The sequence below is a fragment of the Vicugna pacos genome, chromosome 2, assembly GCF_048564905.1.
Source record: "Vicugna pacos chromosome 2, VicPac4, whole genome shotgun sequence".
In the NCBI taxonomy this organism is placed as follows: Eukaryota; Metazoa; Chordata; class Mammalia; order Artiodactyla; family Camelidae; genus Vicugna; species Vicugna pacos.
Window position 1 is genome coordinate 105,726,883 of NC_132988.1, and position 17,737 is coordinate 105,744,619.

Sequence of the window (17,737 nt, forward strand, 5' to 3'; positions counted from 1 at the left end):
TTCTGGGTAATTATGAGGCAGAAAAAGATGGAAGTACTGAGATGGGTTAGTTTCCAGTAGATAGAACATTTTTGGATTTTTTTAATAAAAAGAGTGAAACCTCGTTTCGAAGTCTTACTGTAAAGTGAGGGAAATAACATATTGCATAAGGCAAAACAGAGTGCTTCAAAGATGGGACGAGTAAATTTGCTGATTGTGGGTATTCTGTAACTAGAGGCAGTCAAGTACGGAATATATAGTTACTTAGTAAAAGTATTTTAGAAGAAATTCAAATGTCGGCTGCAAGACCGGACTAGATTCTATGATACTTTTTAGTTCTCAGTTTTTATCTAAGAAAAAAAATACTCCAGCATAAAAATATGCACAAAAATGTTAAACTATGAAGCTTCAAGACTCCTGAGCACATCATCAATAAAAGTAACCTCTCTGGATAATACCACTCTTCTCACTCACCTGAGGTCCTTAAAGCATCTCAAAAATCAACCAGCTCCTCATATTTTGCACATAAAGAAAGCGATACGCATGCAATTAAATGGCTATCTCAAAATCTCACAAATTTATGACACACCAAAATTAGAAACTGAATATTATGACTCAACCAGCCTTTCTCATCTGGAGTTCCTTATCTCATCTGCAGAATTCAGAAAAATCATTTGAATGACTGTGTTCTCAATTGTCCTGAAGGGGATACATAGCACCATTGCAGATGCTAAGCAGAGAAGACAGGTTCATAGGCACGTGGATACCTAGATTACTGGGTTTACCCCTCTGGACTGGCCCTGGGAGCTGCTGCATCTCTTATCTGCCCCCACCCTGGTCACTCATTTTGTCAGTGTAAAGCATTATTTTTTCCCCTCAGAATTAACAGGCAGTCCACAGAATACAGTGACCCACAGATAGAATACACGGTCTCTTTGAAGACATTGGGTTCTTTGGTAGAGATGGAGTGAAGCACACTTAGAGAATTCGCTGAACTTGGTTGGTGCTTTTGGCCCTTTGCTATAAGTAAGTGACCTTACTTCACCAGAGCTCGTGCTGTCTCAGAAAAACCCCAGCATTTTTCTCCTCAATGTATTGTTTGCCGAACAAAACGCCCAGTTGAGTCACTCTGGGGTTCGGTGCTGATTATGTCCCTACTCCTTAAAAGAAGCACATTTCCTGAGCACTTTGAGGAGGAGTAGAGAGGCCAGGAGCCAGGGCACAATCTCTCTCTCTCTCTCTCTCTCTCTCTCTCTCTCTCTCCTCTTGTCTTTAAATTAAAACAGGCTGCTAAGGTGTGCAAGTGTGTGAATTATTATTTTCCTAACATTAAACACTTGATTTAAAGCATATTCCCTTTGAAGGAAGGTATAATTTGGGAATTATTTGAAGTCTCTAAGTGGTTAGAAACTGGGTTTAGCCAGATTTCTAGCTGTAAGCAAAAGTCAGCCTCTGATAAGAAGCTGTGGTACTTTATTGATGCAAAGGAGGTAAGCACCCTCTTGGGGGTTTCTCCGTTCAAGAGCATCCTAGTTGTTATTTGCAAACTGCAGTGTGCAATTCTGCATGTTTTTGGATACATTGGCCCTATATAACTGAGTGCTCGTCAGAGGAAGCTTCCAAGTACCTGGGCAAAGTTTTAACGACGTATTGGTTGTAACGTGGGTTTTGTGAGGCAAGAAAGCTTCCCTCCATTACCTATTCATATGCAATATTGAATTATAAAATAAAGCACAGAACCGAAATAGATAGACTTTCCAACAGAGAGACATGCCGCCGCATTACAAAGTCAATTTCATATATGGGATCCTGCGCTGAATCATTTAGCTATTTAGGAATGCATTTCGCAGCTAACTCATCCTGGCAGGCCCAACGGGATGCAGTTCCTCTTAAAATAAATATGGAGTCATCAAACAGGCATCACTGTGACAATTAACTGCTGGGCTTGAAGGAAGTTTTGCTTGGCTTTTCCAAGCAGCCAGAACAAAAAAGAGAGACTCCATGAGGCACAAGCACAATCTACAGATGGGAACAAACTTTGGCAAAAATCAATCTTGAATAAATACACTACTTTAGTCCTCATTTTTACTTAGCACAGTTTGAAAATAAGTGGTTCCACCTAACTGGATTTTCCAGGTAATTTGAAACTTACTATTTTAATAATCAAAAGGAAAGGAAAAGGAGACTGTAGGCTAGAGATAGTCCTGAATATTTTGCACAGAACTTGGTTTCCTTAACTAGAGACTGGGTTATCATTTAACTGTATAAGATTTTTATACAATTGACATCATTCATTTGGCAAAGCCTTTGTGATAGTTCCAGGGAGGGATGGTGCGAGTCTGGAATGGGCAGAGGCAATGGAAAGAAGGGGACAGATTTGAGATATAATTTGGAGGTAGAATTGACAGAACTTAGTGACTGATTGAATATGGCATTTGAACCAAGGATTAAGGCAAATATGATTGCCAGTTTCTGGCACAAGTAACTGAGAAGATGGGTGCACTATGCATGGTGATGTCATATGTAGGAGAAACAGGCTGTAGGGAAAAAAAAATACCAAGTGTATCATAAGATCAATAATCAAGAATTTAATAGATCTCAGAAATAAAGCAAAAAGATCCCTGAGCCAGGGAAATGATGTCTGCAAAATTCAGGGCTGAGTGCACACAGACTTGGACTAGGTTCACTCAGAGAATAATGGCTCTCGATCAACCCTCAGGTGTAAGGCATGAGATTGCCTTGGCTGCATGATTTTAGCAGGTTGGAAACAGAACATAAGAGAGGAGAAGGCTTCCTGAAGCAGATATACTCACAGTTAAACAGGGGCTTACAGCCTGAAAAGAAACCCTGCGTATTAGAACATGAGTCAGTAGGTACCGTTTATCATAAAGTCCCCTACACTGGGTGAGGATCAAATGAGATATTACTCAAAAGGGTCATGGTTCACCATTTGTTTAATTCTCAGAACAAATCCATATGGTCAGTAGATTAGCAGCATTTTACAGGTGAGCCCATGGACTCAGAGAGTTCCTGCCCCTTGCCCAAAACCACCGCAGTCGGTGGCTAAGTTGTGATTTTGATGAATAATGCTGAACTCTGAAGTCTGGCCCTCTTTTCCTCTAAGTTCCACACTGAGGCTAGTGAATGGAATTTATGGATGATATCGGTATCAGTTCTGTCAAAAACAAAAATTCTCCTGAACAAGTAGAGCTGTACATCATGAAGCAGTGGTCTCCCTGTCACCAGAACTTCTCAAGGACAGGTAGCTGCATGTGTCCCTTAGGTTTTTAAATGGGATTCTTGTGTTGAGTGGGAAGAGAAAGTAACTAAATTCCTTTCAATGGCAATATTCTGTGAGTTTAGAATCCAGGTTCAAGTGAATTTGTGGGTAGAAAAGTGTTGCAGATATTGTAAAGTGATATTCACGTGTTAGCATCTTTGTTATTTGAGTCAATGTGGGCACATCCCCAGACCCCATTCTACAGTATGCTGAATAATTCGATACTTAAGCTTTAAAATTAGATAATCTTGCACTGCCCTGCCCACCCTCACCTGCCTCATCCTTTCTCTCTAATTATACCTGGTTGAGGTACATGTCATTTCTTTGAATGACTAACAAAACTAGGTATTTTCTCCAGAAGGCCAGCTATTGAAAAAGACACAAGCGCCAGGACGAGGCTTGTAGGAGCTCAAAGAGCTCCTTTCATTGTTTTGAATTATCATATTCACTTAGCTGAAGCTGTTTCACAGACTAGCCAGGGGTCCCTTTGGGAGGTAGAGACACATGGACAAATCATCTTTGATTGGGAGTGACAGGAAAATGTGGCAGAAAGAGATTTGCATTATTAATTTATGTTTTCTCTGTCTTTCCCACGTCCTTTGCCCCCATTCAAGCAGGCAATGGGGTCAAACCAAGAAAGATTTGAGGCTTTTATAGTCAAAAGTCTGAATTCATTAAGAATAGTAGAGCTTGATGTAAGAGGGACACCCAATAATCAAAAGAGATTTTCCTGCCTGGAAAAGAGCTGGTAGGGGGAAAAAAAATCACATGGTTCTGCATGCAGAGGATACCTGCACCCTACTTCCTTGTGACACAAGATGATGGGCAAAAATTCAGTGAGTGACCACACAGTGTCCCAGGGAGGCTAGACGCTAGGGTCCAGGGCTCACAACCTTACCAAAGATTCTTAAATGCACTGTAGATCATGGAGGCTGGGACCATGCACTTCTCAACAGAACCAGTGCACTGGTTCTTTGTAATGATGCAAGAACCTTGGCACAGTCTCAAGACAGTAGTCAGAGGAAGCCCCAAGGATGTGCAGTTCAATTTTCCATAGGTCAAAGAGATGGAGGCCCAAAGGTGGAAATTTAGTTGGTCTGAAATCAAAAGAAGTGAAAAAAAAAATGTTTTTCCCTTAACAAGAATGGAGCAGGAGATGGTGACTCACATTCACTCCAGATTCTAAAGCCCTTATGGAACAGGCAGAGAAACTGCACGGAGGGACAAAGTGGAAGAGCAAACGCTGGTAAAAAAAAAAGCCAAGAAATGCCAGGAGTTCCTGAAAGGATAAGAGCGCATACACGACAACCTAGATTATGAGTAGTCCTGGGTCCAAAAATGAGCTGAGCGCCACCAGAGAGGGTGTAAGCCCTCAGAGGAAGAGGGTATCCTACATCTATTTTATCAACCTCATATAGCTTCTAAACAGCAGCCTTACCTATGAGATTCAAATTCTTACATGTTTTCATAGCAAATCCTAATTTTACCATCTCCCAAAAGGCCAAGCAGAGCCTAATTTGGTGTGACACTTTCATGTCCAAACTACTTTTACTCCTCAGAATGAGCTGAGTCTGAACATCAAAATGGAATTTCAAATACATTCGTTTTTTTTTTTCCTAAGCCCAGAAACTTTTGCTAGAAAATCCATGGTACTATGAAAGAATTCCTGCCTTCTAGCAGAAATATTACAGTTCCCTCTATGGGCAGAGGAACTTCACCAATAAAATAAACTCCAGCCATTACTTCCTCTATGGGCAAGTGAAATCCCGGCTTTTGTGTTTGCATGTCTGGAATCTGGTTGCATTTTCTGCCTTGCATCCTGTTGTGGTAGGTAGTCTCCAAAGGAGGTTCTCATCAATTGCCCTTCTCCCTGTACAGGCAGTTTGCCCCTCATCGAGAGGGAGAGTCTATTTCAATCATTCTCTTTGAATCTGGGCTGGCCTTGTAATTAATGGAATGTGTAGAAGTGACTTTGTTCGAGTTCCCATCCTCACTTTGAAGAGGTCTGGCAGCTTTTCCTTCTGTGCTCTCGAGGGAAGCCAACCTGCGATAAAGAAGCTAGTGAGATCATTAAATGATAAGACAAAATGTGGAGAGAAAGAGAGATGAGAGGGAAGGGGAAAAGAGAGGGAGAGAGAGAAACAAAGAAAGACCATGTAGAGGTGCCAGACTTATAAATGAATTCATCCTAGACCTTCCAGCCCAGTCTAGATCCAACAGAATGCAGCCAGATGGCCGACCTTCATGATGGCATTTCACCAGAAGAACGGTCCAGCTGAGCCTTGCCTGAATTCCTGGCCATGAGAGACAATGAATTACTGCTTTAAGCCATTCACATTAGGAGTTATTTGTTATGCAGCAATAGAGGACCGAAACTCAAGTCTGGACATCACAATGTATTATTTCAACTGTTCTTTTGCCACCACTGCAACTCCCATGAAATTTCCCAAGTATAAATTAAAATATTTTATCTCCTACACAATACCTGCTGGGTCCTTCTGTAGAAGAGCAAACATATGTTCTCCATCCTCAACTGGACTCAACGATCCTTCCGTATGTCCCAGGTCACCCTTCCATTCCTCACAGCAGCCATTACACATATTACTGTGTTTCCTCAGCCCTCCTCCCCCTTTCTCTTCTCCCTCAAAGAGAGGAGGCACTTCATCTATATCCCTCTTGGAAAGGAGACTTGTGGTATCATTAATCTCATGTTTCCAGAATTTAGCATCTGATTGGTTAGTGCAGAAGAAAGGACTGGACCTCTTCACTTCAACCCCTTTCTCTCCTTGAGACCTGTCTTCAGAGAGCACACATTGACATCTGCTCACTGTTCTTGGCCCTCAAGTAAGGGGCCCATTCTGTGTGGGGAAGCTTGGAGATGTCTAGCTCTAAATTGTGTCTAATTCCTAATTCCTGGCTAGAATGTTAGCAAGTCTCGGTGCCCATACCTTATAGTGGCATTCTTCGGACAACTCAGCATTCTTATAGCTTCCATGTTGAGTTACATGGCTCTGCTTAACTGTATTATTCTTCATTTGGTTTTGAACATGGTGGTGGGGAGGGAGAGTTACATACTGATTTCTTAAAACCTCAATGTTTCCTACATATCTACTTGCAAACACCACCACCCTCTCCTCTCAAGTCTAAAGAACAAGTGATCTTTTTTTTTTTTCTTTTGGGAGTTAATATCTCCACCCATGATCTATATCCCAAATCCTATGATTCCTCACACAGAATGAGCCCCTTACTGCAGGGCTGAAAACAGCTTATCCTCTCTCTCCTTCATTTTCAAACTCTTGGTCAACATCAAATCAGTCTGCCCAACAAGTCTCTCTTGTATGAGAAATAACTTTCTCTTCACCTTATATCCAACTTTAATCACGTCCTTATTTCTATGCTACCCTTCACATCCAGTTTCTTGAAGGTTCATCTATAAATATAATCTTCCACCGATCATCTCCCTTAGGCTTCTCAATATTCTATAGCTTGGCTTCCATCCCCAAAGCTTGTCTGAAAATTTTTCTTAGTAAGTTGGGCAGATCCTTGATCTCCATTCCTTATCTTCCATGGTGTCCCCATTGTACAAAATCGAGGAGGCCATTCCTTTCTTTCTTGGTTTCCTTGGCACCACTACACCCTCCTCATCTTACCAAATCTTTGATAATTTGTACAATATCCCATTCACAGGTAGTACTTTGTCTCCCTAACAATTAAATAGCAACCTTCCTTAGAACACCAACCTCGATTCTCTTATCAAACTCGGCTGATTCTGGAGGGGCCATGACACTGAGCATCATATTTAATTGTCATTCACTATTCCTGTTTAAATCTCTATCACTACCTTTCCAGACTTGTATCTTAAGTCCTACCCGCTTAGTTCACTTATTTTTAACTACCTCATAACTCCTCTTGGGAGCTCCCTAGCACCACAAACTCAACATTTCACTGCAAACATTATTTCCCCAAGTCTGCTCATCCCTTAATTGTCCATTGATAGCTAATATGATTACAATCCAATTGGTCACTCTTACTAAAAATGTCAGAATTATCTTAGACTCATCCTTGTTCCTTCTACTTCATAGGCTATCAGCTACTGATTCGTGAGAGGTCGTCCTTTTAAATCTTTCTCAGACATGACCCTGTGCTCTCTGGTTCCATTGCCTTGATTGAAATCTCCACCAATATCCAGCAAATGGCTTCTTAGACTCCAGAAGCACCCTTCTCCTATCCATCATATGCTATCACTATATTTAAAATTTTCAGTCTCATCATTCCGCCGCTGCTCAGTCCTTCAGTGAATACCTGTTGTCTTCAGGACAAATCTAATCTCCTGAGCTTCGCAAGTAAGACCCGTCATTATCTTGCTCCTCTATTGCTCTACCCCTACAACTGCATTTCTAGCCTCTACTCTGTAAGTTCCCTGCAACACACCTAGGCATATTGTTTTCACCCTTCTTCCCACAAATACATACACAAAGTGGCTCATTCTCTCACACCTGTCTGCCTTCTCATACACTGTTCTTTCTGTCTGGAATGCCCTCCCTCACCCTTGATATTCTAGTCTGCCTGCTGAACTTCTCATCATGCTCCCAAATTCTACACTGATGCGATCATTTCTCTTGTCATTTCCTCACTTTGTTTCCCCCCACTCCATGCTAACAGAAAAGGGAAATCTCTATTTTTGCTTTTGAAATAACTACACAACTCCATCATCACACTTATCAATTGTGTTATATTTCACTATCTTGTCTGTCTCCCACCTTGAAGATAGCTTACTTTCATTTTTTCGGACAAATATATTTATTGAGTGTTTGCTTTTCTCAGTCATTGTTCTAGGCTCAGGCAATAAATCATTGAACAAGCAAAGATCCCTTTCTAATGGAGTTTACATTTGAGTGAAAGAAGAAAAACAATAAACATAATAAAAATATAAATTGTATAATATGTTAAAAAGAATAAGGTTAAGGAAATCAAGAATTCCAGGGGTGAAGGAGAGGGGGATTGGTTTCAGTTTTAAACAAGGTGGTCAGTGGTCATTGAGAAGGTGAGGTTTAAGCACAGGCTTGAAGGTGAGAGTCCATCATTCAGATACTGGGGGAAAAGCCAATAAAAGAGTGCTAAGTTAGGAGCGGGCAGGTCTTGTCTGGGAGAAGCAAGGAAGGGAGGAGCTCAGCAGGTAAACAGAGGACCGGGTCTTTTAGGACCTTCTAGCCTCTGCGTGGGCTTTAGCGTGGACTTGGGTAAAATGGGAAGCCAGGCAGGATGTTTCACTGAGAAGGGGTATGACCTGGCCTATGTCCTAAAAAATATCTCCCTGGCTACAGCATTGATCACAGACTTTAGGGGCAAGGGTGGAAAGTGGGGAACCAGCTGGAAGACTATTGCCCCAAGCCAGGTAGGCAGAAGGAAAGCAAGCAGGAAGACAGGAAGAAAGGAAGAGGATCAGGGGAGGGAGGAGGCATGGAGAAAGCAATAAGGTGTATAAAGAGGAGAAATGATACAATGGAAAAGAAACAGAAACAAACAAACCAACAGAGCCTCCCTGTACAAACTCCGAACCACTGGCTAGCCTATCGGGATGACAGTCTATCAGCCTCAGGCTCAGCAGTGTGTTGTTTACTGGTCTGTTACTAATCTGAGGGTATTTTCTGCTGGCTGAGCTCTCCACCTGTAGGTTTTTCTGCTTTATGAACGACAAAATCAGCCTCTGGGACAAGAGTCTAAAAGAAATTAGGATAAAGTCCAGTGGAAATCAGGCAACTGGCCTAAATATAGTGTCCTACATCTCTCTTCAATTTCTCTTTGCCTTATTTTCTTGTGAATCTGTGTTTGGGGAAAAATTCTATCTGTATTTGCTTCAAGAAAATGTCTGTGTTCTCGTAGCTTCATAGGATGCTGAGAAATAGAGTGATTCAACAGTGACTCAAGGTGTGGGGAGACGCTGAAAAACAGGATGTTACAAATCTCATTTGGGAAACAAATCAGTCTCCTGCCTTGAGAAGACAATCTTAATTGAAGTGATATTTTTAAATCATTGGAAATAGCTAGGTTTAGCACTGTAAGTTGTTCTATTTTAATGACATAACTATTTTCTACGTACACTTTCTTACAACATTTCAACTTGATTTTTAGCTGTGAAAGAATAACTCTCCATGTTTCTATTGGTCTTTGTCTGTTCCCCATTTTCTACCTAACAGGCATTTCACTGCAATGTTTTTTGGCTCAGACAAACCTTGCTAGGATATTTAATAATTGCCCTTCCTGTGTTGGAAGTTGTTATATTGATCACTTTGAGAGATAATGTTTATTTTTTGGTCTGCATCTATTTGGTTAGTGCATTCCTAATGCAATCACAGCAATTACCAGAGCTAATTCTTAGAAGTTGAGCAATCCCAGTCCTTGGCTCCTATCTATAGGTTTTCCTTCACTTTTACAAATAATGATTTATGCAAAGCCACCAAGACAGCTATTGCTTCAATGCAAGGTTTATTATCTCCAAGATGAACAGACAAGTCATTAAGCACTCATGGAAGGATTAGTGTAGAGAAAGATCACCACATTGTGATTTTCTGGTTACATGGTTCAATACAATGATGGTTTAAGGAAGTAAAAGCCAATTTTAGCACAGCCATTATAGAGCTGTGTATATCATCAATAGGCAGTTATAAAAGCTGTGACTGATAGGAATTTCCCCACCATAAAAGTTCCTTCCATCACATACCCACTAAGTGAGTCACGGAGAAGAAGAACGTCTAAGCAGCGTGATTGATTCCCCAGCTTTTATTTTCTGATATATTACTTATATAGGAGCCAAGGCTGTGAAGTAATAAGATAGATTCCATAAGAGTCTTGTGCAATTAGCCTCGTTACTTTACGTGTATGTTTCTTAGTGCACACGGCATGGGTTTGTGAGTCTGTGATGGTACCTGTTGTCGTGAGAATAGCTAAGGCCTTTTTAGCTGTATTCCTAACATGCACTAGAGTGGGTGGGGCACATGGGTGTGTGATCAATGAATGAGTGAATAAATGTACCAATGTCCACGTATACACCTAACAGGTCTCCTTGTCTCTCTCCCCTTCCCTTCTACTTTTATGCATTCTAAACAGTGATGCAATTAAATCATTCCCTTACCCCAAAGCTGTGAAATCCCTCATTTCCCCCAGAGCAAAACCCTATCATGTTAGAATGATATTAAAGATCTTCTGTGGTCTGGTGCCAATACCCTCTTCAATCCAGTTTCTTACTTCTTCACCCCACAGCTCTCCGCCTCAGTCCAATTGGCCCAGGGGCCATCAGGTCAGATGGATCTCTACCTTTCTTCCTTTACTCACACTAGAGTGCACCCTGCACCTCCTTACTTTATTCAGCTTTCCTAAAGCTTTAATGGCATACAAAGCAACTCAAACAACAAGAGTAACAACAAAAATAAATAGTAGAAGTGGTGGTGGTAGTAACAGTAGAACTGACATTTGTACAGTTGGTAGAGTTTAGTAAAGAACACAGGTTTGAGGCCAGATGCCTGGGTTTTAATCGCATTTCTCACAACTCCAAATTGCATGAGATAAGGCAAGTCATTTAATGTCTCTGGACTTTAGTATCCTTATCTCTAAAATGGGAATAATAATGCCCCTACATCATGGGATTTCTGTGAAGCTAAAATGAGTGGACACGTGGAAGTAGTGCTAGCGATTAGACCTTAGTAAGTGCTCAATAAAATCTGCTCTGATTACAGAGCATTTACTGTGCATCAGGCAGTGTATTAAGTGTTTTTTAATGTCTTATTTAAGTTTCTCAACAACCGCCGAGGTAGAACCAGTTATTTCCTCCCAGGTTTACCGATAAGCCAGTTTAGGCTCAGAGTTACTTCTGAGAACAACTGAGCCAATTTATGTAACCAAATTTACACAGGATGGGAGTGGTTGGGCTGTAATTGAAACCCCAGCAGCCTGGCTCTTAACCACTGTGATCTTATTCCTTCTAAGAGCTACTAAAAATCCTGCCTCATCTGTTGAGATTTCCTTGACCACTAGGCAATTTAGTATTCTATAGCTTTTATTGTTTGGACACCTGTTTGATAGTAACATTATTTGAGTGTCCATTAGCTATTGAGTGTCTAATGAAAGTGCATTAACTCATTTAATTTGATATTTGTAACTTGATATCTCAAATCGCCTTTCTGCTGTTGTCATCAAAATCATCTTTGTGGTACTTGAGGCTTAGACTCTTCTGTCCCTTTGTATATCCACTGTACCACACAAAATATTCTTTAAACATTTGTTTTTGTTTAAAACAAAAAGTGCTTGTCAGAAGCACTGTTATGGCCTGTTTGGGATGATAATGGTAATGACATTGATAATAGCTAAGCACATATAATGATTATAGTTTGAACGTACATTATGTGAAGCAAAGCAATCAATCTAGAGGCTTTTGGAAGGATAAAATAAAAACCTTTATGTTAGATGGATCTGCTACCAGAGAGCTAGGATCCTTGGTTTCAGACCCTTATTTTGTCCCAATGCTTTATGTGATCTTGGGGCTGTCTCCCACTTCTAGGTTTCTCATTTGAATTATCTGTAAAACTACATTAGCAGAATACTCAGTGGGTCTGCCTCACAGAGCTAGTAGGGTCCAAATAAGAGAGCATATGTGAAGGAGTTCCTCAATTGTACACAAGGAGCCCTGGGCATGGATGAAGGTTGTATCTCAAGTGAGAGCTTCTTCATCCCAAATTGTGATGAACATCACCATAGCATACACTTTCTTCATAAAATGCATTCAGTTACAACCCTAAAATTGTAAGTTCCTTCCTTAAATCCTTAATTAAAATTACTGGACATGTAACAATAAAAGGAACACAGCACAGCTGCCTTGAGCTGTGATGCATGGGTAGTCCTTCAGGTTCCCTGGCCAACTCTTCCTCACCATTTCAAGTGTGCACGAAGGACCTCATTGGCATCCCTGAAGGAAAATGCAGAATCTCAGACCCCTCTCTGGACCCAGTGAGTCAGGATATGAATTTTCAGATTCCTTTGGTGATGTGTATGTCATGCAAATGTAAGTCGCTACCGTAAGTCTGAATTATCCTACACATTTGCCTTCAATAACAGCTGATTTGAATTCACATCCTCTCCCCCAAAAAATGACCTATTACTGTTTCAGGGATACCCAAGATCATACCTAACATGCCAAAGCCATAAATCTTAAATCCTAGGATTCCCAAAGTTTGCAGGTCATGGACTATATGTCTTAAACATGCAGTCACTACCAATAATTGGAACTATTCAAGTATCCTGTCTACCAAGAGATGCTGCCAGATAAAGAGGGCCATTCTTAGATTCAAAGATTAAAAATTGCACTCTCTTGGAATAAGCCATCTACAAGTACCTAGAAGCATGTGAAGGAGAAGAAGCAACTACCTGGTAAATGCAGGATGTGTGGTGACCAATTTTCTCTTTGAAAAAAATAGTTTTCCCAAATGAAGGTCATGGGACGTCTTCATGAGTTACTGACCTATCACATCCACAGGGGCTCAGCCTGTGCACGGTGACAACCTTGGTGGGTATTGTCCACACCTGTGTAGTTTGAGTGAATTAATGAAATAAATTTTAATTCACTGAATAATTCACACACTTTTAAGGCACAATTATTGTCAACAGTCCCCAGATTCCCATATAATACTGGAACACAAAGTCTCATTACCATGATACCATAGCAGAAATTAGATTACTTCAATATTGTTTACTGAGAAACAGAACAGAGACCAGAAAAAATTTTTGTATATTTTTGTCAAAGGAATGTTCATATGGGGTCCCAATGGGTATTTAAGGCTGGTCAAGTCTATAGGAGCTGTGAAATGGAGTGCAGAGACAATTTTCTGCGTATTTGTAGGTAATTTGCTTCCACCTGAATTGTAATTGAGACAATAATGGAAATAAAAGTTCCATGATGACTTGGATTTTTGTCTGTGCTGCTCACTAATATAGTCCAGGTTTCCTGAGAGCAAGGATTTTGTTCAGTTCTGCTAGGTCCTGAGCTCCAGAAAACAGGTCCCCAGTAGGTGATCAATTATTATTCTCTGAAAAAATGAATTCCAAATTTCCTTGAATTTCTTATCTTATTATGGAAAAACCTATATGTGGAGATATTTCATAACACCTTACGAGATTTTCACAGGCCAAAATGCAGGCAACAAATTGATGTTTCTATGTACTGACCATTTACAATTGTCTTCTTATTTCACTGGATTTTCTGATTATTAGACCAAGTCTATTCCATCTATCAAGAGTTTAATATCATAAGAGACAACATGAAATAACTAAATGAATACAGATAATAAAATTAGCTTGATCTTGGTGTGAGTTCTAACTCTGACACTTAGCAGCTGCAAAATCTTGAGCAAGTTATTTGCCCTCCAACTTTCTAATCTTTAAATAGAGACAATGTTTTCTTCACAAGAATATCACAACTTCAATGTTGTAACACTACTGAAAGCACTAGCCTTGGAATATGATGCAAATTAGAAAGAATTAGAAATGGAGAAACAGGCAGGGGAAATTATTCAGGATGGGCGAGGAGAAAGGACTTTACTGAAAGTGGTAAGATTCACCTCTTCACCTGAGTCAACTAATCCAGCTTTACAAGGAACTTCTAAGCTCATTAGACTTCAAATATTCTAGTCATCCTGAAAGACTTGCTTTGATATTTTCTCCTTGCCCACATTGAATAATTTTCGCTGCATTTTCTGCTGAACTTTGTTTTGTGGCATTTTGACACATTTGAGGGATTTGAGGGAAAAATCAATCTCAGGAGAAGGTCTTTATGATACTAGACTTTTCTACAAAATTCTACAAAACGAAGGCTATTTGCACTTGAAATAAAGATCATAGTTATGCCTGGAGCTTAACCTTTCTGGCTGCTCAATATTATCATAACCTGGGGGAAATTGTAGGCTGTGTATAACCATCAGACTGTCAGCAAAATGTGAATTCATTCACTCATTGATTCATTCATTCATCCATTCATCCAGCAAACATGCGTTAAGCATTTACTGCATTCCTACTGTGCTGAGTTTTGCAATGGAGACATTATTGGGACTTCCTCCTCTCCTCAAACAGCAGGCTAAACAACTAACCTATTACAATACATAGTTACACTTCTTATACTAGAGGTAAGCACAGGTACCTGTGGAAACACAAAGGGAGGTCCCCTAAACCACAATGAATTTGTCCCAGCTGGGGATATTGGTTTTTGAGTGGATTATTCCTAACTCACATTTAAGAACACTCCTAACTGCTCAGGACATCAATGAGGAAGAGTGATCAAAGGGGACTTTGTGAGCACCACAGTGGTGGACAGTGACTTGAGGAGGTAACCGAAGGGCGCATAGGCTACTCCACCAGTAACAGACCACAGGTTTCCATGTTCTTTACCCCTACGTCCCCTTGCTATGCTTCTCGGCATTCATCATAGAAGAGAATTTAAAGTACTGAACCACCAACCCCACTTCATTTATACCTGAGTAAAGCTCTAAATAATTAAGTGACTGGTTAAGGTCACAGAGTCATTTAGTGGCAGAAAAAAAAAGGTGTTCTAACCCTGAGTCTTCAGGGTCTCTGCTAAATATCTCACTTCCAGGCTTATAGAATCCATGACCCCACCTTCCCAGCTTACTAGATCCTTTGAAGAGAAGGACCCTGTCTCATTACTTTGGGACCCACACTGAACATACGACCTTCCTCTCAGCCCCTACCACCAACCTGGTCAACTTAGCAGTTCCCATCCTGGGTCCCATCCATAAAGGATTTTGTTCATATCCTGTAATTATACCAAGAACAAGGTTTTATAGTCGATGGGCTCACATAGACATTCCCTCACCAAACCATAAACCCTTTGAGGAGAGTATAGATACTCTCTTTCTCTCTCTTTTTAATCTTCATCACCTGTCTCAGCTCAGTGTTTTTTGAAAGAATCAATGAATAATTCCATCTACATCTGATTCCCTCAGTCCCCTGAATTCAGCCCATGATACATAGCACCCTGGAAAGTTCTAGAACTACCCCTTCCCCCAAATTTCACACAGCTTGGTTTGAACTCCCTCTACTGGTGACTCCAGTAAAAAAAAAAAAAATCCCTATGACTACTGATCTAGCTTATAAAACTCACTGAGAAAAAGAGAACGCTACCATGCAGAAAAAAAAGTCTAAAATGGACCTCATTTCCTGAGGGAGCATTAAACTTCATCTTTAAGAGATCATTGCTTTGTGCAAGGAAACACTATAAAAAAGAGTGAACCTTATCATCAGTTTCACTGTACTTGAGTCTGGGAGTAAAAAGCAAGAGATTGAGAAAACTCCTGGGCCGAGATAGGAGGATGAGTAATGAACTAGAAGATATCTGGGGTGTGTGATCCTTAATTGCACATTTCATTGCCTTTGCTATTTTCTATTACAACTTTATAGCTGGCTAACCCTGTTTTCCAAGAGCCAATACTTGGCAGTAAGAATTTGTTTAAGGAAATAAAAAGAAACCTCTCAACTTCTTTAGAAACTTTTTCCTCTTTAATAGATTTTCACCTTTCTCCCCTGAAGCAGCAATTCCTTCAAAAACAAGCACACTACATTTATTTCAGAAATGGATAGGGAACTTTTTTAATATCTCACACTCATTTTCCCCTTTCCTTCTTAAGCATTTGTCTTCCTTATATTTCAATATAAGGCAATATCATGAGTCATAAGATTGATACCTAATTATTACAAGTGAAATAATTGGAAGTAATGGAAATTTATTTCTGTCTCAGAGTGTTGAGGAATTTCAAGCATTTTCTATGTGATGAACAGTTATTGGCTTTGAACCGTGCAGAATTTGGTGGGTCCCCATTCCACTCAAGAAGTTCTAAATTCGATGAGGCCGGTTAAAGTACAGAAACTCACATAAACCAAATACACTCCTACAAACTCAGGTAGAAAAGAAAACAAAATGGAAAGTGATAAACATTTATTTAGTGCTCAATATGCATGAGAGAGTCTCATAAATGTATCTCATGTTTATGTCCATTTATCTTCATGGAAACCCTGCAAGATAAGTATTTATACCTCTGGTTTACAAGAGGGAGTAGGCATAGCGAGTCTAGATAATTTGCCTAAGGTCAAAAGGCAATAGGTAAGAGAGCCTGGGATGATGATTTGGGTCTGTTAATCAGAGGAGCAGAGTGGAATGGTGTCTACCAGGGGCTGGGGGAAGAGGGAAAGGAGAGGTATTGTTCAAAAGATATGCAGTTTCCATTCTGTAAGACGAATAGGTCCTAGAGCTCTGCTGGATAGCATGGTGCCTACAGTTAACAATACTATATTGTACATATAAAATTTGACTAAGAGAGTAAATCTTATGCTGTATTCTTATCATAAATATATTAACAAAAATTAAAAAGAGGGTGGAGGGAAACTTTGGAGGTGGTGAATAGGTGTACGACATGAATCATGATGACTTCAGGGGTGTGTATTTATTTCCAAACTCATCAAACTGTATGCATTAAATATGTACAGATTTTTGTATTCAATCATACCTCAATACAGTGTTTTTTTTAATGTAAAACTATGCTACTCACTGAATATTTTTTGTTTTGCAAAAGCTATTTTTCTTAAAAAAATGTCATTTCTGTAAACAAAACAAAACAATAAAACCTTTAACATTTAGGTTGACTAAAATAAAAAAACAGTATGACATCACATAAATGTATTACCACTGACTTCCCATAAATCTCAAATTAGTAATAGCGGATACTGTAGAAGTAAAGTTGACTCATCCTTTCTTGCTCAATGGGAAATTTCTTCTGAAATTTCTGGCAGGTGCTTATAATTTGCTCTTCTTTCTGTAGATACTATGCACACTGAAGTATTTTATCTCCAAAAAAACAACAAAAAAAAGAATTCAAGTCTGCTGGACTCGAACACCTCCTGACAGTGATTAAATAAATTTTTAGCGTGCAATGTTAGCCCTAAAATGAATTTTAGACTTCCCTTCCTTTCCAGTCCCTTTAGTGATAGGAACAGTGAGGGTCAGAAGGTCTTAAAACCTATTAGTTTGTGTCAGATCTGGAGGAGACCCATCCTGATAATGTCTCTATTTAAAGCACAGATGACCCTTTGCTTCACTTATTTGATATTTCAGTTGAAGTACTTTGAAGATCTGAATCATCTCAGAAAGTGATCCAATTCTGTTTCGGCAAGCACCAGCTGTGTCCACATATGGTGACTGAATTGAACTAAGACTTTAAATAGAGTCGAGTTGGTGAGCAGAACTGCCCAAATGATCCATTTCTCCAGTAAACACAGCAGTGAGATGCACCCTAGCTCAAGTGGTCAACACCATCCTTTAGTCCTAGCATTATCTTCAGGAGATAGTGTATCATTATTCTATTTTAGAACATATATTTTAAAATATATATTCTGGTCACTGATTAAAAACAAACTTCCTTCTGA

General features: G+C 39.8%; 1 long non-coding RNA gene across 5 annotated transcripts in view; it reads right to left on the bottom strand.

The window, feature by feature from the left end:
* The window catches only part of LOC140700568 (uncharacterized), a 76,279-nt gene that overhangs the window by 41,251 nt on the left and 17,291 nt on the right, over positions 1–17,737 (bottom strand). The window contains exon 5 of one of the 5 annotated variants that reach the window (XR_012078968.1): positions 5,010–5,303. The exons of 3 other annotated variants lie outside the window; for them this stretch is intronic. This is a non-coding gene — a long non-coding RNA (uncharacterized lncRNA). Of the gene's footprint in view, positions 1–5,009; positions 5,304–17,025; positions 17,160–17,737 lie in introns of those variants that run through there. One more of the 5 variants, XR_012078972.1, reaches the window with a different exon arrangement.